This window comes from Coloeus monedula, assembly GCF_965178545.1.
Source record: "Coloeus monedula genome assembly, chromosome: Z".
In the NCBI taxonomy this organism is placed as follows: domain Eukaryota; kingdom Metazoa; phylum Chordata; class Aves; order Passeriformes; family Corvidae; genus Coloeus; species Coloeus monedula.
This window is the reverse complement of record NC_138822.1, coordinates 30,532,066-30,558,731: the sequence shown is the minus strand read 5'-3', so window position 1 is coordinate 30,558,731 and position 26,666 is coordinate 30,532,066. Positions and strand designations below refer to the sequence as shown.

Here is a 26,666-nt window from a genome sequence, read left to right as displayed (position 1 = left end):
TCAACACAAAGATGTACTGTCTCCTTGAGGAGTCTTGCACAAAGCTGTATTAATTGCTTGTTAAATAATTGCGTTTTTACTCCAGGTGGCAGGCTTACATGGTGAGTTCTTGTTTGTAACCCTAAACAAAAATGGCTGTTTTCTTCTTCTCATTTTAAAAAATTGCAGTTAATAACTCTGAATCTTATGAACATCTCTTGCTATAACAGCTGATATAATTGAAGAGGTTAATGAGAAACAAGATAGCATTTGACTTTGGAAATGTTTTGTTTTGTATAATTTTAAGAAAAATGAACTCCATTGAAGATAATTTTTTTTAAAAAATAATGCTCTAAGTGAAGCTGGGGAATATCTCATCTTTTATGGAATTTTTGTACTTTCAGTCCAAGGAAGACCTTTTGAAGTTTAAGAGATGTTTCTGGAGCACTGGGTATACAAACAAAGGGATGGTAAAGTACAAAAAAGAGAAGCAGCAAGGTTGGTGACCTAGTTAATCGTAAGGGTTGGCAATGAGAAGCATTGCTTGATTGAACAAACGATTAACAGGATGATTTTCTGTTAAAATTCCAAAGTCAGGAGATGAAGTGAGACGTGATTAGATGACAGCAAGTGTCTTTAAGCTCTCAGCATTTGCATTATTGAAATGTAATGTTCATGGAAGTTCTTGCAATTAAAGAAGAAAATTCACTTTGATTGAGTGGTTGCATTCTTTTTACTTTCAGTTGATAAATGTCTTATTTTTTCTAATTGTTATGGTGTAGAATTACATATAATTGGGGGCTCTGCCCACATGAAAACTACAGGAGCAGAGGATGCTCTGTACCTTTGGGTGCAAATGCAAGTGCAGCTGTTAAAGGAGGCAGGATTTTGTACATCTTGCACAAAATGTACAAGTTGTTCCTATTAGTATTTTTCACTGCATTCTTCAGACATGGATGTATTTTTTAATAAGCATTCACACTCTTAAACTAAGTATAATTGGTTTTCAGTTGATTAAGTAGCTATTACTTCAGCAGTTTTTCTGGCAACTGAAAGTAATGATCCTAATGATCATTTAAGGAAAATTTTAAAAAAAGGCAAACCCCAAACTATAACATACAGTCCTGACTGGATGTTTATCCCGGTGCTCGGTTGCGATCCCTGTGGATAGAAAAGTTCAGTTAAGACACTGGTGTCTTCTACTGTTTCTTCCACTTGCATACAAAAATAAGTTGTTACGTGCAGGGGCTGTATCACTTGTCTCCAGAATTCCACTTCTGGAGAAAGATCTGGGCTGAGATTGTGTAGAAGGTAATTCCTTAGGAAGCTCCTTTGACTGCAGTAATTTGGAATAATGGAGGCTTAGGGGGTTAAACACCAAAATGGTGGGGTTTACCTTCTTCTCACAGCACTTGTTTGCAGTGGTGCCCTTTGGGTACCCTTAAACACGTCATTTATGTTGGACTGGTAGCAGCATTGTAGATTAAATAAAGCTGATTAGGTAAAACTTTGAGCTGCTGTAATTATTTTTTAATAGAAAACAATGGATAATAAAGATGACTCTAAAAATTTCTTGGGAAATACTTTGCATTCTAGAAGAGAAACAGAAAACCACTCTTGCTGAGTGGTGTTCCGCTCAAGAAAACACCAACAAACTGGCATGTCGGAGACAAAAAACAGTTCCAAGGGCAAATGAAGAGTACAGTCTGTTGGATGATGGTGGTGACACAGTATTTAATCAACTGGTAAGATTTTCCTTTTGTTGCGAGAGAAGTTTATATTTGTGTTCCATTACTAGCCGTTTAAAGTGTGTTATCTGAAGCGCCGTAGGCTCTCAGGTATTAACGCGTTTTAAGGGTCGCTTTACTAGGACGAGCTGCTCTGGCTGAAGTGGGCTTTTCGGTTACGGTGGTGGTACGCAGCTTTTCCTCAGATCAAATGGCTCGACTGCCCCTGTGTGAGTCCTTGCATAGGACACAGTCAGTGCTTTAACTGATGCCTGAGTGGTGGATTTCTGATTGCTGCTGGGAAAACGAGCTGTTCAAATTCTTTGTGGGTAATGTGTGAGAATAGAGACACCTCTTGGAAGAGATTAATCTTTCAGTGTTGTTTTGTCTCATCAGACTGAAAAAGATGTGAATTGCCTTGAACCGTGGATAGTAAAAGAAATGGATTCCTGTCTGTCTGACATCTGGTTGCATAAAGATATTGATTCCTTTGCTCAGGTGTTCCGTCTAATTTTAACTGAAAATGTCAGTGGTAAGTTTTGTATGTTATTACATAACAAAAAAGCAACCACAAATTCATTTAAATTTCTATGGCTACTTTCATCTTCAGTTTCAAATGTTGTTACTTTTGCATTCTGATGCCTACTGAAAAAATGAATAGGGCTAGCAGAATTAATGAGTTGTTTAGTTCATTGTTGTTGTTTCGAAGTATTGGCAGAAGTGTGCTTCTAAAACAATGTGGAATTCCCATGAGCTGGCTGCAGAGATGAGTGAGGAAACAAATTCTCTTTGGGCTGGAATTTGAAAGCAATATTTGTAGAATATTTGGAAAAAAAAATAACATTTCTCTTGGGTTTGCTGATTTTTTTTTTTTACTTCTCAGTTGATTATAGGCACAGTGAGACCGGTGCGACTGCTCTGATGATTTCTTCAGGGAGAGGCTTTTTGAGTCAAGTAGAACAGCTGATCAGTATGGGAGCAAGTATCCACTGCAAATCATCCAATGGCTGGTAACAAACAAACAGAGAAACCAAAAGATAGATTTATTTGTCAACATAGGAGAGAGAAAGAAAATTGTGTAACATCTGAATTAATTTGCTAACTTACCAGACTGCTGTAAGAGCTATAGATTTTGACAGCCTAAACTGTTTCTAACTTCTGTTGAAGCACATTGTTTTCTGTAAATTCTACATGGAATTCTTAATTACGCGGTCTTGATTATGGGCTATAAGCTTGGTTTCAGTATGTCTTATTTAAGACACTGGTTAGTGGAAAGACTGTAATCTGCTGAATTCCACCAGAATGTTTGGTGATTCTTATTTTCACGGAGTTACCTGTGTAAGAAGATCTTTGTGTTATGTTTCTAAATATGCTGTAGCATGTAAAAATATTTGTGAATCTGTCAAGACTCAAGCTTTGTGGTCATGAAGTGTGTCTTCATATAAACAGGAAGTACGGAAAGTAATTGTAGTATGGAAGGCTAAGAATTAGGATTCCAGGGCTCTGATATTTGGTACCAACACTTGAAAAACTTGGGAAGGAATGCAGTTTAAAGGTAAACCAGTGAACTGCACTGTGAGGAGGACAACTTCTGAAAGGCATGAAATAGCCCAGTATTTTCCCACATTTTGATGAAAAACGCCTGGGGTGTGACTTTTTGGGACGACTTAAAGGGTACTGCAAACAGGCAGGTCTGATCTCTGCACACTGGTGTGGGCTTTTTAAAGGAATGGCACACTGTTCCTTGTTCCACGTTTCCTTGTGCATGTTTGTGTTGTCCTCCTGTGTAAAACTGACACTCTTGTGTGGTAAGGAGCTGAGTTACCTGAAAATCGGGTCGCTGTTACACGTGTTCATGCACTTCAGAATGGGAAGTCGCAGATCCAGCAATAACAGCATTGCTAGCAATACAGAAGTGGACACAAAAGTGTGGTGTCAGCTGTCTCCTCGCATGATGTGCTATTCATAGTCGTCTTTTGAAGTGGAAAATCTGGTCAGAATACCTGTGCCACTCTTTCAGGACGGCTGTGGACTGGGCTAGGCGCTTCAGACAGACAGAGGTTGTTGATCTGTTGGAATCCTACAGGTGAGCTGTAACTGCTTTGCAGAAGGAGTTGTGGTGAAAGGAAGTTTGAGGTTTGTGTTCTTTTAATCGGAACAGGTTTTAGCTTTTTATGCTTTAAAATCTGGGCTAAATAGCAATACCTTTTTTTTGAGAATAGGAATATATCAAAAGCAAAGAACAAAAACGTTTGTAGTCAGTGTCATGTTGTTTAGGCTAGCACAACTTGCTGATTCTATACTATGAACCATTTTATCTTCACATGCTTATTTTGGAAACAAATCTGTCATGTGTTTTTATCTGTGTATTGTTGATACACAATAGACATAGTAAAGAAACTTTATCGAAGTAACGTGTACACTAGGCCATTCAAGAATGCTTCTTTGATTGACTTACAGCTATCAGAGTTGAGGTAGTGTTTTGTAAAGGTTACATTATTCTGATTTCTCTTCGTGTAGTTTCTGCTAGTGGGAAATTTTTGGAAAATACGTATCTTTTAAATATTTTTCCTTGAACTGATAAACGAGAAATGTCTTCAAACTTTCATTCACTTACGGTTGTGTCTCAATGAAGTTTAAGAAAACTAAAGTTAACACTGAAAATTGGAAGTTGCATGCTTTGTTGGGTTAACATTTAAGTCAGTGAACAGTACTAGTACTGTGATTCTCTTCTGCTACACTTAAAAATAAAAATTCAAGACCGGTGGTCATGTTGGTCTTGATCTAAGTTTGAGTTGATGGCTGAATGCAAACCTGAAGGGAACAGCCTTCTGCGTATTTTTTTATTACAGTGTTTCATTCGGATTTGGAAATCTGGATGAAAGTTCCCTGGTCCAAAAAAGTGGTAGTGACCTTAGTGCAGAGGACAGACAGAGAGCTACTGACAGCTTATCATCACAGCTTTGATGATGAAAAAGTGGATGTGGATCTGGATCTGACCATGCACTTACTCCACAGTATCTGTCGTAGCTGCGATGCGGGTAGGTAAATACCCACACTCCCAGTGAATTGTTGTGGATTCAGCTTCTGATGAATCCTGCTCGCTCTTTGGAAATCCCCAAAAGTTAAAACCTTCCGAGTGCTGGTCTGCGTGGCGCTGACGTATGTTTGAATCTTCTGTTTAACTCTGCAAACCCACTTCCTTCTTTAGGAGCCATTTTAATATTTCTTCCTGGATATGATGAGATAGTGAGCCTGAGGGACCGCATTCTTTTTGATGACAAGAGGTTTGCTGATAACGCTCCCAGGTAAAACCTTTAGTTTCTGTGGCTTTCCATTGCTTCTTTAAAGGATCCTTGAAACGTGCTTTTTGTCTTGCATTAGATACCAAGTTTTCATGCTTCATTCGAGTGTGCAGACTTTGGATCAGAAAAAAGTGCTTGAAACTCCACCTTCTGGCATCCGCAAAATCCCAAGTATCAGAGGGCTTGGTCAGATGCAACAGTGATCTATTTTGCCTTTGCTTCTACAGTTACTATAGTTTTGGTTGTTTGGTTGGTTTTTTCATTGCAGATTCTTTCTACTAATATTGCAGAAACCAGCGTAACAGTCAGTGATGTTGTATTTGTCATTGACTCGGGCAAGGTGAAAGAGGTACGGCTGCCTTAAATTGTCTTTGGGAAGTGAACTTCCTAGTGCCATTCTAAAACACACGGTGCATGAATTTTGGAGAGCTTTTTTTTTTAACTTATCAGTAGGCTGAGAGCTAGTGCCTGTCAGGCAACAGACCTCACTGAGAAGTTTCAACATCCATTTGTTCTATGACAAACACTGTAAATAGCTAGCTGTCTAAAAGCCCTGTAAAAACTAACGTAGGTTGAGGTGTTGATGGATCTTTCTTTTTTTTTGTAATTTGGTATTTCGGTTTGATTTTTAAAACAAGTCCTCCGTTTAGACCACCACCTTCTGAGACTTGGAGGACACTGGGAGTTCCTTTTGTCCTACTATTGTATCAAGTCCAAAAAGAACCCATTAAGCTTTTAAGCACTTTTTTGGGTGTGTTGCATGCCTATTCCTAAGTTACTTGTTCAAGAAAAGTGAGATAACATAACGAGGCAATTTAAGACCTAGTGTATGGCTTTGAAAATGGAGTTGGATTTCGTAGGAGATACACACACCAAATTTCTGAAGTTCTTATAATACAGTTTCTTTTGGTAATTTTACATCAAATCTAGGAAAATAAGGAGGTAATTTCCAAGTGAGATAAAGAGGAAAACTTTACTTGGTATAATAATGTATTTTTGCTTGCTTTGTGATATTTCAGGACGCAGACCTGACATATCTTTTACTGACTTGCAATTACCTGTTGACTAGAAAAAGTTTAATTTTGAAAACTGTGTAGCACAAAGATACTGCAAAGGAGGTACCATCATAAATTCACGGGAAACTGAGACGATATCTTTGTGCCAGAAGCTGCTGTATATATTACTATGTCATACTTTTTAGAGAACTTCTGTTGGTAATCTAAATAACTAGTAACTTCTATTTCATGTGCCCTATTCAGTCTTGGGCTTATGTTCCTTTCTTTGTTTTTATAGAAGTCTTTTGATGCACTGAGCTGTGTTACAGTGCTAAAAATGGGGTGTATTTCAAAAGCCAGTGCTATCCAGAGAAAAGGCAGGTAATAAATGCCTCATAATGGTTCTTATTTCGCAGATCTCCACCGTCCTGTGTGTTAAGAATAAAGCACACAGCATAATAACTGTTTCTAGCCTAGTCCAGTGTCGTGTTGGACAATGGCCAGCACTCATTCTCTGCAGATGAGTAGGGGTCAGCATGTATTTCCTTGGAATCATTTCCCAAGTTGTAGAAAAGTGATGCTCAGGCATTTCCCAAAGGTCTAGGTTGTTTTCCACCCCATTAATTTTTAGCGGGGGGGGGGGGTCCCACGTGCAGGAGAGGCAGCCTGAGACAGGACACGAACACCGATACGATTTGAGCATCGTGCTCCCGTTTTATTGTTTACCTTCACCAAGTTAGACTTTTTCAAAGTTCACGCCCCTTTCCCATGAGAAAGCCTCTAAGCAGCGGGGCAGCTGACCAGTGTATGCCTTTTCCCAAGGCTGTTCAAGGCTGCCGGCTAGCAGGTGCCTTGCAAGCCTATCTTCAGCCTGAGGCCCCGTCAGGGGTACTTCTGCAACAGCCCTGGGATGCCCAAGCTCTCCTGGGGTATCTCATGCCCCTGTTCCACAAGGAATTCCTCTACATTAATTTGTTCTCCTTCCTCTTTCTCCCACGTAGCACCAGCAGTCACAGTGTCCACCTGTTTTCACACCTTGTCTTTGGGCAGAGGACTGCCTATTTCACTTTCTCCAAACTATCCATGACTTAACAGGCCATGATCATATTCTTCCCAACACTGTGGGTGAGGGCTTGGAAGTTTTGTAGCAACAAATGCCCATCAATTGCCAGCAAATGCCCAAACAAATGTTTCATCAATTCTGTTGGCATTAAGCTTCAAGTATTTGTGTGTGAATGTGAGAATTTGCTGTCTCTGTCCCTTCAGTCACAAGCTATTTAATCTTTATTCTACCTTTTACTCCAAGAGTAACTTGAGTTTGGGGGATGCGCAGGGAAGAAACGAAGTTCGCAGCTTAGATTCCTTACAGCAAAGGATGATTGAGATTTGGACTGGTCTTAGGTTAGCAAAAAACCCACAGCCTTTACTTAGATGAGCCTTGTTTTTGTTTCTCCAGATTTCTCAGTGTTGGGTTAAAATTACAATAAAAAATTTCCATGCCATCAAAAATAATCCACGCTTGGAAAACTCACACTCTGTGTGTGACTTACACTTAGCAACACCTTCTTCACAGAACTGCTTCTGCTTTTCCGTTCTAAGTTTCTGTGTCTGTTTGCTGGCTTTTGGTTGGTTGGTTTTGTTTTTAGAAAAAAATCCTAATTTTCACAACTTCCCATACTTTATTTTCAAGGGCTGGGCGCTGTCAGCCTGGAGTCTGTTTTCGTCTCTTCAGCAGGCTCCGATTTCAGAATATGTTGGAATTTCAGTCTCCAGAACTTCTAAGAATGCCACTTCAGGTGCATGTTCAGTTTGAAATTGTAACTTCAAAAAATTTAATGTCATCAAACCATACTATTAATTGCAAAAAATCGTGTGTTGGGTTTGTTTCCAAGTCTTAGTAACCTTTTTTCTTCTGCCTTTGAACTTGCAGGAGATTTGTTTATACACAAAGCTTCTGGCTCCAATTAATTGTCCAGTTGTGGACTTCCTTATGAAAGCTCCTGATCCTCCGCCTGCTCTAACTGTCAGAAATGCTGTGCACATGCTTAAGGTCAGGAAAGGAATAGGTTTAGGTGGGAATTTCATTTGATTCCATATTTGTGGTGTAGCAGCCTATCTTACTGGCTTCTGTTTGTACTGAAGCTGTTTTTAATTACTTCAGGATGTTTTGAATTTTTGCTTATTACCTGTTTTCATTTTGTGTGTGGGGATGTGTTTTTCCATGTCGGGGAAGAGAGTGATTCAAAGTCGTCTCTGTTAATAGTTGGACTTGCTGTTTTAGTGTTTGGGAAGAAGTCTGGTTAATGCCCAGTATTCACATCCTTTCTGCTTTCACTGTAAACTGATTTAGTCCACTGTCCCTGTCCCCCTCTCCTTTGTTTGTTTGTTTATAAACAGACCATAGATGCCATGGACCCTTGGGAAGATCTCACTGAGCTTGGTTACCACCTCACTGAATTACCTGTAGAGCCACACCTGGGTAAAATGGTGTTGTATGCTGTTGTGCTGAAGTGCCTGGATCCTGTTCTGACCATTGCCTGTGCTCTTGCCGGCCAAGACCCTTTTGTGCTGCCCACGCTGGCCTCCCAAAAGCGTGCAGCCATGCTGTGCAGGAAGCGTTTTGCTGCAGGGACGTTCAGTGACCACATGGCCCTGCTCAGGGCTTTCCAGGTAGGATTTCAGTTCAGAGAGTACTCATCACAGGAGATCACCCATCAAGGCAAATAATGTACCAGTCTGCTTGGATGTAGAGTGGTGGACTGTGATTAAGGCCTTGGAGAAGACGTTATTTTTGCCTAGTGGCTTTCCTGTGTGTTGGACTCATCAATGTGTGAGGGAACACTTTCTGTGGTATGTTTTGTTGATGTTTCCAAACCTTACAAGATTGTGAGCGTTCCAGCCATGTGCCAACAGTGTGGCTCTTTACATCCTACTACACTGATAACTTCAAATCATGATCTTAATGTAATGATCTTTATTGAATTAATCATTTTAACTTGACGTAATGATCACTGGAGTGAACAGGTAAAGAGAATCTAATTCTTGAAATTAGAAAAAAAATCTAGTTTGATGCATTTACTTCCAGAGTGGGTTTTGCCTTCATTTTATTGACATAAATGTAATTTTTTTAAAATGCACTTTTTAGTTTTAGCTAGTCAAAGTGATAGGCAAATGTGAAAAACGTTTTCAGGCGTGGCAGAAGGCGCGCGCTGATGGCTGGGAGAGAGCCTTCTGTGAAAAGAACTTCCTATCCCAAGCCACGATGGAAATCATCGTAGGAATGAGAACACAGCTGCTCGGCCAGCTTAGAGCCTCGGGTAAACAGCTTGGAAGAAATTTTAACCTCGTTTTAAAGTCCAGCCTATAGAAATTGTAACAGAAATAATGTTCACTGGTGTCATTTTTCTTACTTAATTTGAATCAGACCTTCACGTACACGTTGATGCGGGGTATGGTGTAGATGAGGAACTGTGGCTGATCTAACCAGAGGCATCCTCATCTCAGCTCCACATGGCACCGCATTTCAGTGTCGAGATGAATTTCTTTGGGTCATTATGTTTTAGTAAATTATTCCCATAGGAAATGTCTTTGTATTGTAGAAAGTAATTGTATTCTGTGTTAGTGTGCAACCCCTTATCGGGAGGGATTTCAGTGTAATGGTTTCTTCTTGATGCTGTTAAGGTTGGCAGTGGTGAAAGATGCAACAAATTAGTAGTTTATTTCACCTTTGTTTTCAAATTCCTTTTGGGAACCAAACACAAGCTAACATGGCACCGTTTTGTCCTGTTCTTCTGACAGGTTTTGTGAGAGCCAGAGGAGGAGCTGCTATTAGAGATGTTAATACTAACTCTGAGAACTGGGCTGTAATTAAAGCTGCCTTAGTGGCTGGGATGTATCCCGATCTTGTGCACGTAGACAGAGAAAGCCTGGTGTTGACTGAACCAAAGGAGAAGAAAGTGCGATTTCATCCTACCTCTGTTCTTGGTCAATCTCAGTATAACAAGGTAAAATCACTTTGAATTTATAGCTCACAAAATAGAGCACTAGAATCTATCAGATGTTTTAGAAACGTCTTTTCCTAGTTGTCAGTACTTTAAAAGCAGCAAGGGCATTAAACACTGCAGCTTTAGAAAATACTTTTCCTACCAGTTGGTAGAATTGGAGTTGGTTCATTTTTCCATTGTTTCAATTAGTCCTTTCTCCAGATGGAACAAGGCAAAATGACAAAAAACCACCCCTAGTTGTAAAATTGTTGTAAAGATATAATCTCTTAAAAGCAAGAAGTTCTGCTCTGAAACTTTTCTTCTTTAACATCTCTTTTTAAAGCAAAGTATTTTGTTTCATGGTGGTAGGATAATTTGTGCATCTGGTTGAATTCTCTCATGCTTTTTTATTTGCATGTATATTTTTATTTTTATTTTTATATAGGTATATATTATATATGTATATAATTATATACGTATTTCTTCCTAAAGATACAGAATCACAGAAGGGTTTGGGTTGGAAGGGACCTTAAAGCTTATCTCGTTCCAGCCCCCTGCCATGGGCAGGGACACCTTCCACTAGTCCAGGTTGCTCAGAGCCCCACGCAGCCTGGCCTTGAACACTGCCAGGTTGAGGCATCCACAATGTCTCTGGATAAAATGAGAAAGATGTTAAAATGTATGTTAACTACAGGTAGAGGGTATAATAGCCCAGTCTTACCTGCTCTTGCACAGGTTCCCCCAGCAGATGGACAAGCTGCAGCCATCCAGGCCCTCCCTACAGACTGGCTTATCTATGACGAAATGACGAGAGCTCGCAAGACAGCAAACGTCAGGTGCTGCTCTGTTGTGACACCTGTCACCGTGTCCCTCTTCTGTGGACCAGCCAGACTGCCAAGTAATGCCTTGCAGGCATCTTCAGCCTTCCGAGGTACACTGGAGTGTGGATTTGGAATGTTTCCATTGGCATGCACCAGTGTGTGATGTGCAAAGCTTCTTTTTCAGTCATTTTTAATGCATATGGTGGTGACTTCTGAAATAACAGTGTAATGATTCTTGTAGCTATTCAGGAATAGTTTGTAGGTTCTGTAACAAATGTCTCAGTTTTGGGATTCCTTACAGATCCATATCCATAATTGACACAGTTCTGGGGTCTCAGAAACTACAGTGCAGTTTGTAAGGAGAGAATGCAGCCACAATGTCTAATGATAATACTAGTACTGAGAAGCGTAGCATGTGTGTTCTTTTTCTCCAGACTGCTTTATTTGATACTTCAGACCAGATTATTCAAACTGAATAATTTAGAAACAATCAATGTGGCAAACAAGACATACTGCTTCTAGCTGACACATGCATTTTCAAGATATTTTCCACTGATGATTTCTAATGTCAATTAGCTGTGCTGTTAACTAGAAGTAATGGAGAATATATAGAAATTTCCTTTTTTTTCTTATTTAAATGGAGTGCTGTAGGAATGGAGGCAAAAATAACTGCTGCTATTTCTCATAGGTTGAATCAAACTGAAAGTCCAACTTATTTGTGAAGCTTTTCTGTCTTGCTTTTAAACTGTTGACCTTAGAATAGTGTTCATGCTGATTGAATTGCGCTCTAGGAAATAAGGATTCCTAATTAATAGCCATACGTATCTATAATTTTCTTTTTCTTACTAGGTCTTTATCTAGTAATCTAGTAAAAAAATCTGCTCTTTTACTAGGAAATAGAGCCACGTGTGGTTTTACAAACAGCTTCAGGCAACAGCTGGATTGTGGCTTGTGAATACTGGTGAAGGTACATGAGTTGAGTCAGACCACGTCAGTACAGGTTTTTACACAGTAGGATCTTCAGCAGGTCTGGCTACTTGATTGCTCCTATCTGGAGCAAAGACTCTGCAGTGTATTTGCAGAAAAGAAGAAGTAGTTTTACAACAGTTTACATTGTAAAGTCAGTTTTAGAAGGAAAAGGATTTATTGCTGGTAATGCGGTAGTGTTCAGGTTTTTGTATATAAGTAGAAATAATACAGAAATGCTAATGCACCTTTTCTCTTTAATTCAGGGGGAGGGGTATCTAACGATAGCAGTGACAGTGAGATGGAGGACAAAACAACTGCTGATCTGGCACTACTGAAGCTGGATGAATGGCTTCATCTCAAACTGGACCCTGAAGTACGTAAGAAATCACTCCTGTGTTTGCTTCATGTAGAAGGATTATAAAAAGATGTAAAAAGGTTTTTGTAACGTTTGAGTAGCCAGGAATTTTCTCTAAGAATGTCATGGTCCGTTGGGGTCTGTCAAACTAAGTACTCTGTGATTTAACCCATATTTCGTGAGCTCATCAAGAGTTAAAGGGCTTCAATCCCCTTTGGCCCAGAGCTGTCACATGAATTCACGAATTCAACGTGCAAGTCGCAAGGTTTTGTAACCTACCACCCATACCTTTCAAACCTTGTACCTATGAGCAAAAAGACAAAAAATAATTGGTCACCTAATCCAACAGTGAGAGTGCTCTTCCCTCTTCCTCCATCATGGGGTGTGGGTGTCTTGTCTCTCACATGAGGGAGCAGGAAAGCCTCAGCAGTCCAGATGCTGTTGGATCTGCTTCAGAAACTTTCTGGGCAATATGATGTTTTATGTGTCTGAGCTTGGCAGTTTTGTCTGTTTCCACAAGTGAGCACATTCTGAAGAGGCTGCCAGACAAAAGATAAGGGCTGCAGGGGACAGCAGGCTGCAGGTGACAGTGGCTGCATAATGGCCCTTTTGCTCCTTCTGGCCTCCTGTCCTGCCTGTGTGGTGCTCCATCAGGCCACAGCATGAGCTGGGATAGCCAAAATCTGAGCAGGAGCTGAGAGAACAGCCACATTGGCATATTGTGTTTTTCTTTCTCTGGGAGCATAACCACAATCGGATCGAAAAAGGAGCACTTGAAGCTGGAGCTGCTGAAAGAAAGTTGCTATCAGATTTCGGAAGGAGAAATAAAAACCTCTTTGAAACAGAAGGCTTTAGGTCATTGAAGAGCTGTGGCTGTGGTAGGAGGTAGTTTATGGATCATGAAACCCTGGAACTTACCAGCTCTAATAATAATGCTGTCTGTCCTAGACATGTCCAGAAGAGTGATTTTTAAAAATTCTTTTTTCAATGGAAGCATTTCTGATAACATGGGAATTAGACTCTAGTCTTCTGAATTTAGTCATTGCGTTTGAGCAGAAGTCTGTGTAAGAAAAATGCCGCTTAGAGCTCTTTTCCCTCAGGTAGGACTGAAGAGTGCATGAGTACAGATTGATTTGATAGGAAGGGCATAAAGCATGAAAAAAGTGGGTTTTCTGGAAAGATAAAAAGGAAAAAAATTCTGTGGATTTACAATGCAATGTTAAGTTTAGTACAGAGCTAAAGGAAATGTTCCAAAAATTACCTTGCGTCCAAGGAGAAAAATGTAAATTAACATCTTACTTTAAGTAAGAGTTATTCCCCCTCCCCAAGACCTTGGTCTTGCCTTTCAGTTTGGACCTTGTTCTCACTGGAATGTGAGGTGCTGCCTGATAGGAAGGAGTAGGGTACTCTCACCTGCCTGATGTAATTTTCATCAGTCTGTAACAGAATTGGAATTCATTACGGGCTGCTGGGATGCTGTTGCAACTCAGGCAGAAGTGGCACAGTTTGTTCCTGCGTCGTATGCGAGCTCCTTCTAAACCGTGGTCTCAAGTTGATGAAACAACTGTAAGAGCAATTACAGCTGTTCTGAGTGCTGAAGAGCAGTCTGCAGGTCTGCAGCAGCCTTCAGGAATTGGCCAGAGACCGAGACCTGTGACTTGTGAAGAGCTTCCTTTGGCATCTACATGGAAGTCAACCAACAGTAGAAAAAGCTCAACAGAAACTGAATTCTCTGACTCCTCTAGTGCTGAAAAGTAAGATGTTGAGGTCTTCTAGACACTGTAGGTTGCAATTTATGTATGCAAGCATCACTTAAATTTCTGCTAGTAATAAGGAGGTGGAAATAGTGGCAGTACAGTTGAAAGGTGTGATACTGTCCTATGCTGCATTGTAGTTTCACTGAGAAGTATTTCATACATGGGCCTGCTGTTTGAGAGAGCAGTCAGGAATATTGTCCATGATTTGTGATCTTGGAGAAGTAGCAGATGAGGTTTAGCAGTAACATTAAAAAACAATGCATGACCGGTATGGGTTTTTAGTTAGTGTTTAATATGTGTTGTAGTTGCTGTAATACATGTGGTCATGCAGTAGGCTGACAGGTATGTACGTAAATTGTTCAGTGAGTGCTTGTGAAACTCAAGGCATGTCCTTTTTAGAGTTTCGGTGAAATCTACATCTCCTGCACTCCACCAGCCAAAGAAGTACAAAGAAAAAGACATTTTGCTCTCCAAACGATCCTCAGATGACAGATCAGCTCAGTCCTCAGTGAAGCCTGCAGACAGCAGTAGCTGTCCCAGCCCCTGTGCTAGTCCTTCTTCTCCAGTATCTGCAAAGGTAGAGTTCTCCAAAGTACCACCCTGCTCTTCGAAAGTAAAGGGATGTCTTGCTGATACCATTCTGCAACAATTAGGTATTTTACTGCTAAATTAGGAACCTGACTTAACTTTTCATTTGTAACAGCTGCATAATGCTTCCTTCTGGAACTTAAAATCTAGACTAAATATCCTTGTTACGCTAGTTTAATACAGCAAAGATGGTATTTGTGGACTGCTGAGGTAAAGCTATCCAAAGTAAAAAAATGAGATTGTTTTTTTTTTAATAAATGGTGAAGGTGTATTAATTTTTTTCAACTAAATTAGTACATTGTACACACACTTCTGAAGGTTTTGGATTCTGCCTTTCTGTTTCTGTAACAGCATCCATTGATACAGATTCTCTTTAAATATTGTGTTATCTGTGTTACCTGCCTTATTATGACTGCTTGGGGGGTTTTGTGAGGGTTATTTTAACAAAGCACACATTTAACGAGCTTATTGTCATAATTGTCCCTGTATACTTGAATGGTAAACTGCAGTGATACTAAACAGATCACTGAAAGGAAACCTCATGGACTCGCTGGAGGATTTAGTAATTCCTCTTGAGTTTTTCAGCTTTTAGGTTGAGCCAGTGTAAAAGGAAGAAAACATGTTTCCCGAAGGTAGAAATGGGAGTGGTGTGCTGTAGGCTGCAGTCTAGGATGATTAATTTTGGTGCCATCTCAAGGCATGTCAGGCTTAAACAAATCGTAATTAATCACTAAGCTTTTTACTCCTATTCTGCTCTACTTGTTTTCGGCCCCTCATGGAGGAATTGTTGAGAAGTGCTATCAAAATGTAAAATAGATGTCGGATACATTTTAAAGCCGTTTCAGACAGGACCAGCTGATTTTACGTTTCTTCTAGAAGCTGGAGGAGGAAGGGAGGAGCACAGTCAAGGATTTCCATGTTCGTGTGTGTAAAGCTTCAGAAATAAAGCCTGGTTTATTTTGTTGTCTTTATTAATTTAATTTATTTTTTCCAGGGTTGCAGATCTCCTTCACCAAGACAAAATAGGCCAGTTCGGTACTTTATAATGAAAAGTAGCAACTTGCAAAACATTGATATTTCTCAACAGAAGGGAATATGGTCCACTACGCCAAGTAATGAAGGGAAACTGAATGGAGCCTTTTGGGAGAGCAGCCTGGTTTACTTAATATTTTCTGCTCAAGGGTCTGGATGCTTTCAGGTGAGTCCTAATCTAAAACTAAGTATTAGCAGCGGTTGGTGGTTTAGGAGGCTGCAGCAGATGACTGTGTGTAGTGTGGACAGCTTTGCTTATGACTCCTGGCCTTCTGAGAAGCAGAGCAGTGTGCAAATGTCTGTGCTTGCTGAAGAAAGAGCATTTAATTCTTCTCTGAAACATGCTCTTCTAGTTAGCTCAGTTTGTCCCTCGAAGGCGGAGACAGAATTGCCTCCAAACATCATGAGTCAGAATAATGTTTATACCCTACATTAATCCTCTAAAACAACAAAAAGCGCCCCAAAAATCCTGACAAAGTCAGGGATTGCTACTCTTTGCATGCCAAAGTGTGTATTGTAAGTGAGCAAGGAGTTACAGGCAAGTCATAGCTTTCTAAAGCCAGGAAACTCATACATTTCTTTATTAAAATCTTAATAAAAACTGGTTTTATTCACTTCCAGTTAGGAAGCTGGCCGTGATTCTTCCAGAGCTGTGTCTTGACTTCATGTTCAGTGAGATATATGTCAACAGTTTGTTGGTCAAATCTCTGGTCAGTTTGAAGTTAAAAACTTGACCTGGTAGTGCAAAGTTGCGCATTAGCTTTGAGCCAGCTAAATTCAGTTGTTCCAGGTAAAGAAAGGCCCACTTACTTCTTCATATATAAGCTCTTTGTAAAAATCAGCTGAACTGAAAATCTAAGGAACCAACCAAAACACAGCTGTCTTGGCAATACCACTGAAGGACTGCAGTGGCATACTGTGTACGATGATTTGGCAAACGCAGGTGTAATACTGGCAAGTAATTTTCAGCAAGCCAGTTGATACCGAAAATGGGCGGTTGCATTGGTGCTCTCAGGCAGGGAAGCGGGGGAGGGAAGACACGCCGACGTCAGGAGTGCAGGTGATTGACCTTGCCCTGCCCTTCCAGTTGTGACAGGGCACTGCACCCTCATGGGAATGTGGGATTAACTTCCCTATTAATCTTCTGTTGTCCCAACTGTCTCTTTCTAGTCCACATTTATTTTTTTTCCACTGTTCCTTTCATTAACTCTCATGTAAGTCTGCCTTGAGCTATGTAGGACTGCATGTCTTACATCAGCAGTGAGTGCTGCTAATTTACACAGTGAACTGCATCTTTTGGACTGCTACATCCTAACTGGCATCAATTCACCTGAATAGTTGATACGTTGTCTGTGGGGTTGGGTTCACTTCTGGTTTGGTTGGGGCGTGGGCAAATCAGGGTGTCCTGAAGTAAGTTAAATGCTATCTCGGGTTTGGGGTTCCTTTCATTTTCTTTCTGAATACTTGTCATGGTGGAATTTTGTCCAGCTTCACTAAAGAAGGAAATAAAAGCAACTTTGACTTCTTTCTTGGAAGAACAGCTACACTCTCCTGATTCTATGTGAAAGTTAATGTAGAGGGAACACGAGAAGGAACAAATGGATTTCTGCAAAAATAACCTACAGCTGACGAGGAATGTGAATGTCTAACGGACTATTCTGTACTGGAATATTCATCTTGATTTCCCTCTGCTTCAGGTGGTTTTGCAACAGCTTTTTAATCTGTTACGAAGCTTAAAAAACCTTCAGTGATAATTTTGTCATTGAGAGACATTCCTTACGGTCAAACCCTACAAGGCATATTTGAAGTGGAAAAAGAAGTGCTACCTCTAACTTTCTAGATGTAAAACATTTTGGAAGCTCCAGCTTCATGGTGGAGAGTGTGTTAATCACTTTGAAACTATTTTGAAAGTTTCACAGGAAGTTGAGTTATTTATCTCGTTCTGCCACAGACAGATGTGGTCCCATTATGTCTGTTCTTTCCATTTTTGTCCCAGGGGTTTGCTAGAATGGGTTCAGCAATTGGGCGTGAGAAAAGTCAAGACTGGGGATCTGCTGGTTTCGGAGGTGTGTTTAAGGTGGACTGGATCCGAAAAGAAAGCATTCCTTTTCAGTTTGCACACCATTTGCTCAACCCGTGGAACGACAGTAAGAAAGTACAGATAAGTAGAGATGGCCAGGTAATGTTACTCTCTTCTAAAGTTTTCTTTACTTGGTAGAACTGTGTATTTTTTATTGGCTTGTTCAGTTTATCGCCACTTGTTCGTGTGTCTGCTAATCTGAATCCCAGTTCATTGGTGCATTGTACCTTCAGCGAATGCAGAATTACCGCTGAAGTAATGGAGACATTTTGATAAGATCAAAACAGTTTCTTGCTTATGTGTTTAAAAAATTATTTAAAGGTGGATGCTTCCAAAAAGAAGTTGTTGGGGTTTTTTTGTAATTTAGTTCTGGAGGTTTGTGCCGTGTTTGGTTGAGATGTATTCTCTTAGACAGTCTGTTACACCCAAATAACTGTTCATAATTAAAAGGTTTTTTCTGTAAAGCCTGAAGAGAATCCCGAGTTTTGAGGTAGAGTAAAGCTTAGGACCGTTCTCAAATCTGTTAAAGCTCTAACTGCAACTACAAAAAGCCAGAGAATTGGCACAGAATTTCTCTGTGGCAGTTTCTGCCCTCTCTCCATCCCCTCCCAAAACATCTTGATGACTCAAGAGCTGAAGTTTTTGTTTCACCTTCTCTTCTCCAAAACTCTCTCCAGTTGTAAGAAACTGGAGGAAAGAAGTACAAGGAAAGGACAGCCACTGTATTTCCTGTGACCTCTCTTTCCACATTCTCCACCACGCTTGATGGAATTCAACTTAAAAGATGTGGAAAATAATGATCTTGAGTTAGTAAGTGAGTGACCTGTGGGAGGTACAAAGTATCTGGTGCGTCTGTTCTTGTGTATGGAGGTAGTGTGTTCACTGGAATGATCTTTGTGAGAACTGACATCTCACTGGGAATGGAAACACCCCAAACACCCTCTAGGCTAGGGTGGCTTATGAAAGTTTTTATCTCCTGCTGAGCCCTAGTAAGAAAACCTTGCTCTGCTGGGAGTTCTAATGTTTGTCCCAATAGCAAAAGGGATGAGCTCTTGTAGAAGGTTTGAAAGCAATCACCGGCAACCTCACCTAATTCAGTAATAAATCGTTTCTGTATGCTCAATAGTAGCAGTGCAGATAACTTCCCGGATTTCCTGATCCTTTCTAGGAGCTGGAACCACAAGTTGGAGAGCAGTTGCTGCAGCTTTGGGACCATATTCCTTTGGCAGGAAAAAACCTGCCTGAGCGTGCCAAGTAGTATGGCAGAGGTAGTTACTCCTGCATTGCTTCCTGGTTTTGTGGTAGAGGAAAAGCTGTCCACACACAGTGTATCATCACTGTCCAGTCTTTGTAGCTTGTGGAAGGACAGGTACACTTGGTACTAAATAGTCTATTCATTTTGATTTTTTTCCAGCTGGTTTAGGTTGTTGAAACATCAGCCACGAGAACCAGCAGCATGTCTACAGTAAAGATGAGGAAGAAGGCGGCGCAACAACCTCCTGACGTTCTTAGTCATGCTGTGCAGCTAGAAGTGGAAAAATAAGAGGGAATTGTGTTGTTTTCAGTGTTTCCTTGCCAGCCTGGTTTTTGGCTGAGTTGGTTTTTTTACAGTAGTGTGCAGCTGATACTTAAAAATACAGTGAAGTTCAAAACAAAGTTTGAAACAACGGACCCCTTGTAAGTTGTCTGTGGGTTTAAAATAGCATAGCAGACAGTTGAGATATGCAGTTTACAGTTAAAGCTTTCTCAGCCCAGTACAAGGTATGAGAATGTAAATGTTAAATTAATCGGTCTTGCAGTTGAGTTAAAAAAATAATAACTCCAAATATGTTGAAAGGCTCCATAAGTGTTGGTTGAACTTCTGCATCCACAGTGCAAGAGAGAAGAATGTAGTCATACAAACACCTAAGCAGCTGGAGATGTGAATTTTGAAGTTATTTAAATGTAATTTTTTTATAGTTTAAATTTATTTTATTTATTAATTATTTAATTGTTATTGGATTTGATTATTTTAATTAAATTTCATTTAAATAAAGAAGAAGGAGCATGAGACTTGTGAGATTGGGTGCGTCCACTGATGTTTCAATTATTTTTCACCTTTAAGATGGGACTCACACCTTGACAAGCTGAAACAGTCTTTCAGAGGCCTGTGGCCAAGTGGCACTTCAATAGTTCACTAACTTAGGCACTGGTAGAAGAGTTGTATTTCTTTAAAAGAATATAAAAAATAATTACCAGTACCATTTCCTTGATCATTTAACATAGTCTTCATGCTTGCTTTCAAGTTGTTTCTTCTTCTTCCATACCACTACTGTCTTGGTTTATTTGGCTTTTTCTTAGTCCTTAACGTACTGTACTGTAAGGCTGGTATAAATTCAGTGTGATCACTGTCAGCACTGTTTGTGGTCATTCTTTGGCTAAACCAAAACTTTTTTCTGCTGCTGAGCATCTACCTATTTTCTCATGTCTGTTCAGGATATTACCCTGTGCATCCATTTTGCCTTCTGTGTAGCGACCTCCATACATGAACCATCAGTTTTACCTTTGCCAGGACTAACTGGGTGCATGTAAGGCTCTACTGCCTAATACACTGTGTCTCAAGACAGTGCATGAGGCTCTTGCTGCCTTTTACAGTACTTCCAGGCCTGTGCCCACGCAGGAATGTGGGGCAGTAGTGCCTTGTACAGATCTACAGGGCCCTGTGCACTCCAGGGACGGAGCTGGCCCAGAGAGGGAGCACAGGTGGGGTGTAATGTTTGGTTAACCAGCCCAGGTAGGACTTCTGCAGCTTGATGATAAAAAGGACAGTCCAGCCATGGAATTTGCATTCCACAAGGCCACTGGCCAGTCTAGAACACTTGAGTGGAGAAGAGATTGTACCCTCCTTGCCTGCCTGACAGAGACGTGGTCATGGTAAGTCTTTGTATGGCCAGATGTTAGATCTAGCTCAGTCATGGTGAAGTACATGATACTATTATTATTATTACCCAAGTAACTGTGCTACTGATCTGTATTTTCTCGTGCACTGTATTTAGAGGTGGACTGTTTATCCCTTAAGCTGTTGGTCTGGTGTCTGTAACCATCTCCTTTTAGCAGGGCTGCCTAAAGCCCTTTCACTCCAGTAGCACAAGTGGACTGCCACTTTCTGTGATGATACCAACAGCATCATCAGCCTGCAGAAGAACTCCAGCACTGCAGCATAGTTTTTAGACACCTCACCTGCCTGATCATGACTGAGTGTGATCATCGTACCTGAAGTGAAAACTAAAGCAGGAAGAAGGGCAAGGACCTGAACCTATCTGAAAAGTAATAGGGCAGCAACAGCCAGCAGTTCAACACAATCCTTGCATTGGTGATGACAAACGGGGGAAATGGCCTGTGACCATCCCCTCAGCAACAGTAAAAATCCCAGATTGGAGGTTGTTCTGTGTTAAAGACTAAATTAAGTTCTTGCAAGCTAGACCCTTGTCCAAACTAGAGTGTGGAGGAAGGGAACATAAATAGGGTTCTGAAGGATAGTCAAGAGTTTTGCCAAGTTTGTTCATACATGAACAAAACTTGGCTGAGAAGTGCTGGTTCAGGACAACTCCAGTCATGTTCCTCAACACAGAAGGTACGAGTTTTGCCAGTGTCTCATGGGAAAATGCTGAGCTGTGCTGCCTCCTCAGGAACATATTCCTGCAAACAGGTAAAGGTGGCAAGCTGTTTAGCCATAGACTATTTTTTTTGTTGCTAAATACTGTGTAGCGTGAAATCGCTAATCTGTCGCAACTATTTGCTTCAGTATTTGCTTTCTTGCATTTTCTTTTTCCCACTATTGAACTGGTGTAATTTCTGCTCCGTCATCACAGCATCTACAAAGACATGGTGGGCTTAATTGTAGTGAGGGATTTTTTGAAGCTTCCATTTTAAATGCTTGGCACTGGCTGTTGTAGAAATGAAATCACAGCTCCTACCTGGCAGGCCCACCACAGGCTTGTGGTTGGATTAGTCCATAGTTATTCCCAGGCACTTTGTCTTTAGAGCGAGTTAAGAGTGGTTTTTGCAGCTACTAATTCTAACTTTTGTTTCTGTGAAATGATGCTGTAGTGATTGTTCAGAGCAGCCACTTCTCCAGATGTATTCAGTCGTGGTGTTCACTATCTGGAAAACATTAGCAGTTAGTCTCGTGTTCTCTGCATCTTCCTGTTGCCACTTAGCTGCTCTGTTTTCCTTCCCTGTGGATCACGCTGCGTTGCTTTCAGCTGTCACCCCCGCTGCCTTTGTTGCATCTTCTAACAGGAACCGCAGTGCACAAAGCAGGTGATGCTGCTGGATTAAAAGCTTTATTTGCTGTTTTGTTTCTTTTGGCAGATGTTGAAATGTGTCACCTAAACAGGAAGGGTAAGTCTGGGTTTGAAAGCAAATTGGTTCTAAGGAAAGCAGATTGGGGGTTGTATTACATTAGAGAACAGTCCTGAAAACACTAAAAGCCATGCCTCATTGCCAAATCAGGCAGTCTAGAGAGGAGGCTCTATTTTATTTGTGTCAAGCCAAGAAGCAATTTTAAAGCTGATTTGACACCATGTGGGTGTAAATTTACTAATTTTTGCCTTGTGCTGTATAGTGCACAGCTCTGAGATTTATGGCCTCGTCTCTTTTAAGTTTGCAGACATGAGCGATCGTACTGCATTTGGTACTGCTGGGCTGTGAGTAAAGGTTGTAGCACAAAGCTCCTAAATCATGTACCACTTCCTTCTATCCACAGGGAATGTCTGGTGAATCCTGGCAGCAGTCATATAAGACCAAGGAATAGGGAACAAAACACAGCTGCCAAAGTTGCTTCGCTGTGAGGGCAAAACGCAATCCAGTGGAGACCACCAGGCCAGCGCAGCCTGCCCTGCCCTGCCTTCAGCACCGCGCGGAGCCGTGCGGCACCCCTGGCAGGCAGCCGGCAGCCGCAGGTGGGGCTGTGGCACGGGGGCTCCTGAGAGCTGGCGCGGCGCTGGGACAAGCCGCCCCAGCCCTGGCCCTGCCCTTCTCCAGGCTGCGGGCAGCAGCACAGGCTCTCTGTCCCTGCTCAGTTGGCTGCAGTGGCCACCGCCCCGAAGGGGCCCTTGCCCGTCCAGGGGATGTCCTCGCTCAGGGTGCCACAGCTGCACAGCCGCACTCGGGGGACGAGCGAGCGCAGCTCGGCCAGAGCAGAAGCTCGCCTTACCTTCCCAAGCTCACCTGGGAAGTGAGCGGCCAGGTCATCCTCCCTGGTCGGACGGGGCTACGGCAGGACCGTGCTCGGGATCAGCCTGCAAGAAGCCAGGTGCGCTCGCAGAACAGCACAAAGGGCCGGCGGCCGGGTGCCAGCCAGCCCTGGCAGCCTGAGCGTGGCACACAGCTGGCAGCCTCTGGCCCACCGGCCTCTCTGCCCTGCGCAACAGCAGTCCTGCCACTGGCCACAGCAAGGACGTGCCAGTGGCGCCAGTGGCTCCCCAGTGCCTCTGCGTGCTGAGTAGCACCACAGACAATTCCTCCCTCCTAGCCACACATGCCTGGCACGGCAGCGCAGCCAGACGTGGGTGAAAGGCAGCCATTCTCACATTTGCCAGGTCCTCAGTCAGCCTCTCCACCCTCCTGGCACTCAGTGTCCTCCTCGGGGCAAGAGAGAAGTGGAAGGAGGTGAGCGGTGATGTCTCTGCAGCTCGGCTGGGGGAGCGGTGCTCAGGCACAGAGCCCAGAGCAGGGAGACACTCACTGCACAGCCCGGCTCAACTCCTTCTCCAGGGCTTTCATGGATGGGACACAGGTCACTCGGGCTCCCTTGGTCCTGTGAAGAGGGAGAGAGCTGGGTGACCCCCAAGCTGCCTCTCCTCTCTTTGTCAGGCAGCTCTGCCTGAGAGCTGCCCACAGCTGCAGGGGCAGCTCTCCCCAGCTGGCGAGCTGTGTTCCACTGTCCGGCTGCTCCTGAAGCCCTCCCCAGCTTACCCCTGTGGGGTGCCCACCCACAGCTCCTTCAGCACCTGGGAGCCTCAAAAAGAGGCGAGCACAGGCCCTGCTGCTCCCCAGCCCGAGGGCAGACGTGCACCTGCCCGGTCCTGCGGGAAGGACACAGGAGCAGGACGAAGCCCCATGGTGGGGGTAGGACAGAGTTGCTGCCCAAGTCCTGGTTCCCTCTGACATGCCCCAAGCAGAGGCTTTCACCCCTCCCTTCTGGGGACCAAAGAGTGCCTGGGGGATGCAGGACGTGGAAATACCCACATCCACTCCCTGCCCAGCCTCGGCATGAAGGGCAGAGGTCATTCCCAGGCTGGTGTGTGCATGGCTGGAAACCTCTCCTGCCCTGCCACGGGCAGTTTTGTAGGGTGTTAACGTAGAAGCCAATGGGGACACAGCACGAGTGCCAAGAAACTGTATAAAAGAGGCTTTGTAGAATTAAAGATGCTGTTTGCCTTCTGAACGGAGTTGGTGTGATTGAGTCGTGAGTGTCACATCCGTCTCAACTGTGACACTGCTGCTTTTGGCTCTCTTGTGGATGCATTCTTCTCCTTCAGCCTTGTTTTTTTTTTTTCCTAGGCCTGAGATAATTTAAAAATGGGGTTTCTCTTTATCTAATCTTAGTGGTTTAACTTACAGTCCAAAGTCCCAGTCAGGTACCTTCAGGGAGGCTTCTTTGGTTGTAGCTTCTTTATACAGTTCTTGTTGTAGTGGGCAAAACTCTTTTCTATCAATGTTTGAGGCATGAACTCTTTCAGTCTCTGAAAAGGGGTTCTAGAGATGGAGCACAACTCACAGATAAATAACCTCAGACAATGTTTCATAGACGAGACAGGTTCTATTACCCACAGATTGACAGACCTGTGAGGAATTGGGTGCCACAGCCTGTCACAGACTCGCCAAAGCGTAAGGATCAGTGAAGAAATAGGGACAAACATCAGTGCGGTCACTAATCCTGGAAATGAGAAGGGCCCCAAAGCCAATGTCAGTTTAAAAGGAAAATTTATTACAGATTGCTATGACTGCACTGCTTATATAGAATGACCAATTTCAGTTAAAAGCTGGCTGCAGAACGGTACAACTCTGCTACAGATAAAGATGAAGATACAACTGTCCATTTCAGTTCCTACAATCAAGTATGTTACAGGTTACAAAGTAGTGCCTCTATATTTATAGATATATATGTATATGTATGTATATATATAAAGAGCCAAATGATCTCAATATCCTCAGAGCAGAAACTAAACTGTACAATACTACACGTGTGTACACTGGACTTTATACATGTATAAATATAACAATCTATGGTATATAAATATATTGATACCTGTATAAAAATAACTCTACACAGAGTGAACTTTTACATAACTATCCAAACACCAGTGTCCCCATCTAAACTTCCATACAACTGTAACTCAAGAAACAGGACCATGTAGCTATCGAGCTCTGCACGTACAGAAACAGACCTCGAGACATACAGAAACATAACTATGTACAGACACAAAGGTAACTGGGTACACGGATGGGTGGGACAAGATAGAGAGGGAACGCGGCCGGCCCATTTCCCCCCGCTCCACCTCGGTCGCTCGGTCCCGCGCAGAGCTGCCCTTCTGGAAACGCAGAGCAGACGCAGATGTGGGAAGCAAAGGGAATGCTGAGTCACTTGCAGCGTGCCCTCAGCCCCGCCACAGCCTCAGCACACCCGCAGCCCCCCCAGTCCCTTCAGACCCTCCAAGCCCATCGGCCCCCCAGTGCTGCCATCGCCCTCAGTGTCCGGGGTGCCCTGAGCCCCGCCGGCCCTCTCAGCCCGTGCCTTTTCCCTGTCCTCTCAGCCCCCACCATCGCCCTCAGCTCCCGCAGAGCTCCGCTGCTTCCCCTCAGCCCCCCCGCCTCACCGTCCTCTCGGTGCCGTAGGCACCAGCAGCAGCTCAGCAGCACGGGGCCTTGGGCGGCGCTGTCCCTGCGGCAGCCCCGGTGCCCTCCGCCTTCCCGGCCCTTCAGCGGCTCCCCGGTGCCTTGAGCCCCGCGGCCCCTGAGGGGGACGGTGCCCGGTGCCACCGGCGGTTCCCGCCGCTCCCGTCAGCTGCGGCCAGCCGGGACCTGGGGCTGAAAGCGCTGCTCGGCCCGGCCCCGCTGCCAGCACGGACCCCAGCATGGAATAGTGCAATTTACTGTAATGCAGCACTGCCAAAAAATGATCCCAAAAGGATAAGTTAAGCACTATACCCAATCATTACTACAAAAGGTTGCCTCTAGTGATTAAGAGAGATACATCTCCAGATACCCTAATCCTTTCTCCTTCATCCAGATCCACACATCGGCTGGGGGAAGCTGTCCCAGCAAAGCCCTGCAGAGCCACGGCGGGGAACGGGGACATCCTGCGGTGCCTCCACCTTTGCCGGCCACGAGGCTTCCGAGGGCGCTGTGAGAGTAGCCCGGCTTGGACAGTGCTGCAGGAGCATCTGACAGAACTTCTAGGGCAGGGACACCTGATTTCATTCTCCTCTTGGTTTTCTCCCCAAGCCTGCCCAGGCCTCAAGGAGGAAGCAAAGGAGTTGTCTTGGATCCTACACCCCCAGACAGGCCCAGGTGTGGCCTTGTCCAGATTCTAAATGCCAAAGGTAAAACACCTGTTTCCCCAAGGAGCGGATACGTAGATCCTATTGCTACTAGTACTTGATTAATGTGTGGATACATAGATCCAACTGCTGCCTGTTTCCTTACAAAGTTGATGCCAAGGCAACAAGATACTGCTTGAGCTCTGCAAAAAGCTGTAGCTATGCGGAAAGAAGTAGTTAGTCTGTAACAGGGTATGTGCATGAAGCACTTGTAGAAATCAGCACATTTAGCAGAACAGGCTAACTGCAAAAGCTAACCACTGCCTATTTGAGCAGACAATCTTAGAGAGCATGCACAGGGAACAGGGGTGAGAAGTTCAAGCCCGAGGAAGACTTATGAGCCTTCATCAGAAACGACCACCAGGAGGCTGATGACCACCTCATGCAGAAACCACGCGTGTGCTGCAAGGGCTTGCATAACCATGTGATTAGAAAATGTGTTGCAATGTGAAGGATAGGAAAGTAGAATGTGCACATTAAGGAAAAAAGT

At 43.0% G+C, this 26,666-nt stretch overlaps 1 pseudogene across 1 annotated transcript in view; it reads left to right on the top strand.

The window, feature by feature from the left end:
- The window catches only part of LOC309585000 (3'-5' RNA helicase YTHDC2-like), a 29,093-nt pseudogene extending 10,244 nt beyond the window's left edge, over positions 1–18,849 (top strand). The window contains exons 8-29 of the transcript in view: positions 384–477; positions 1,576–1,724; positions 2,103–2,238; positions 2,590–2,716; positions 3,727–3,792; positions 4,559–4,747; positions 4,918–5,014; positions 5,091–5,178; positions 5,280–5,360; positions 6,305–6,387; positions 7,697–7,802; positions 7,937–8,056; positions 8,404–8,676; positions 9,197–9,323; positions 9,805–10,010; positions 10,725–10,920; positions 12,043–12,152; positions 13,599–13,888; positions 14,291–14,468; positions 15,474–15,677; positions 17,508–17,690; positions 18,760–18,849. The product of the transcript in view is annotated as a 3'-5' RNA helicase YTHDC2-like (transcript). The remainder of the gene's footprint in view (positions 1–383; positions 478–1,575; positions 1,725–2,102; positions 2,239–2,589; positions 2,717–3,726; positions 3,793–4,558; positions 4,748–4,917; positions 5,015–5,090; positions 5,179–5,279; positions 5,361–6,304; positions 6,388–7,696; positions 7,803–7,936; positions 8,057–8,403; positions 8,677–9,196; positions 9,324–9,804; positions 10,011–10,724; positions 10,921–12,042; positions 12,153–13,598; positions 13,889–14,290; positions 14,469–15,473; positions 15,678–17,507; positions 17,691–18,759) is intronic.
- The last annotated feature ends 7,817 nt before the right edge of the window (positions 18,850–26,666 follow it).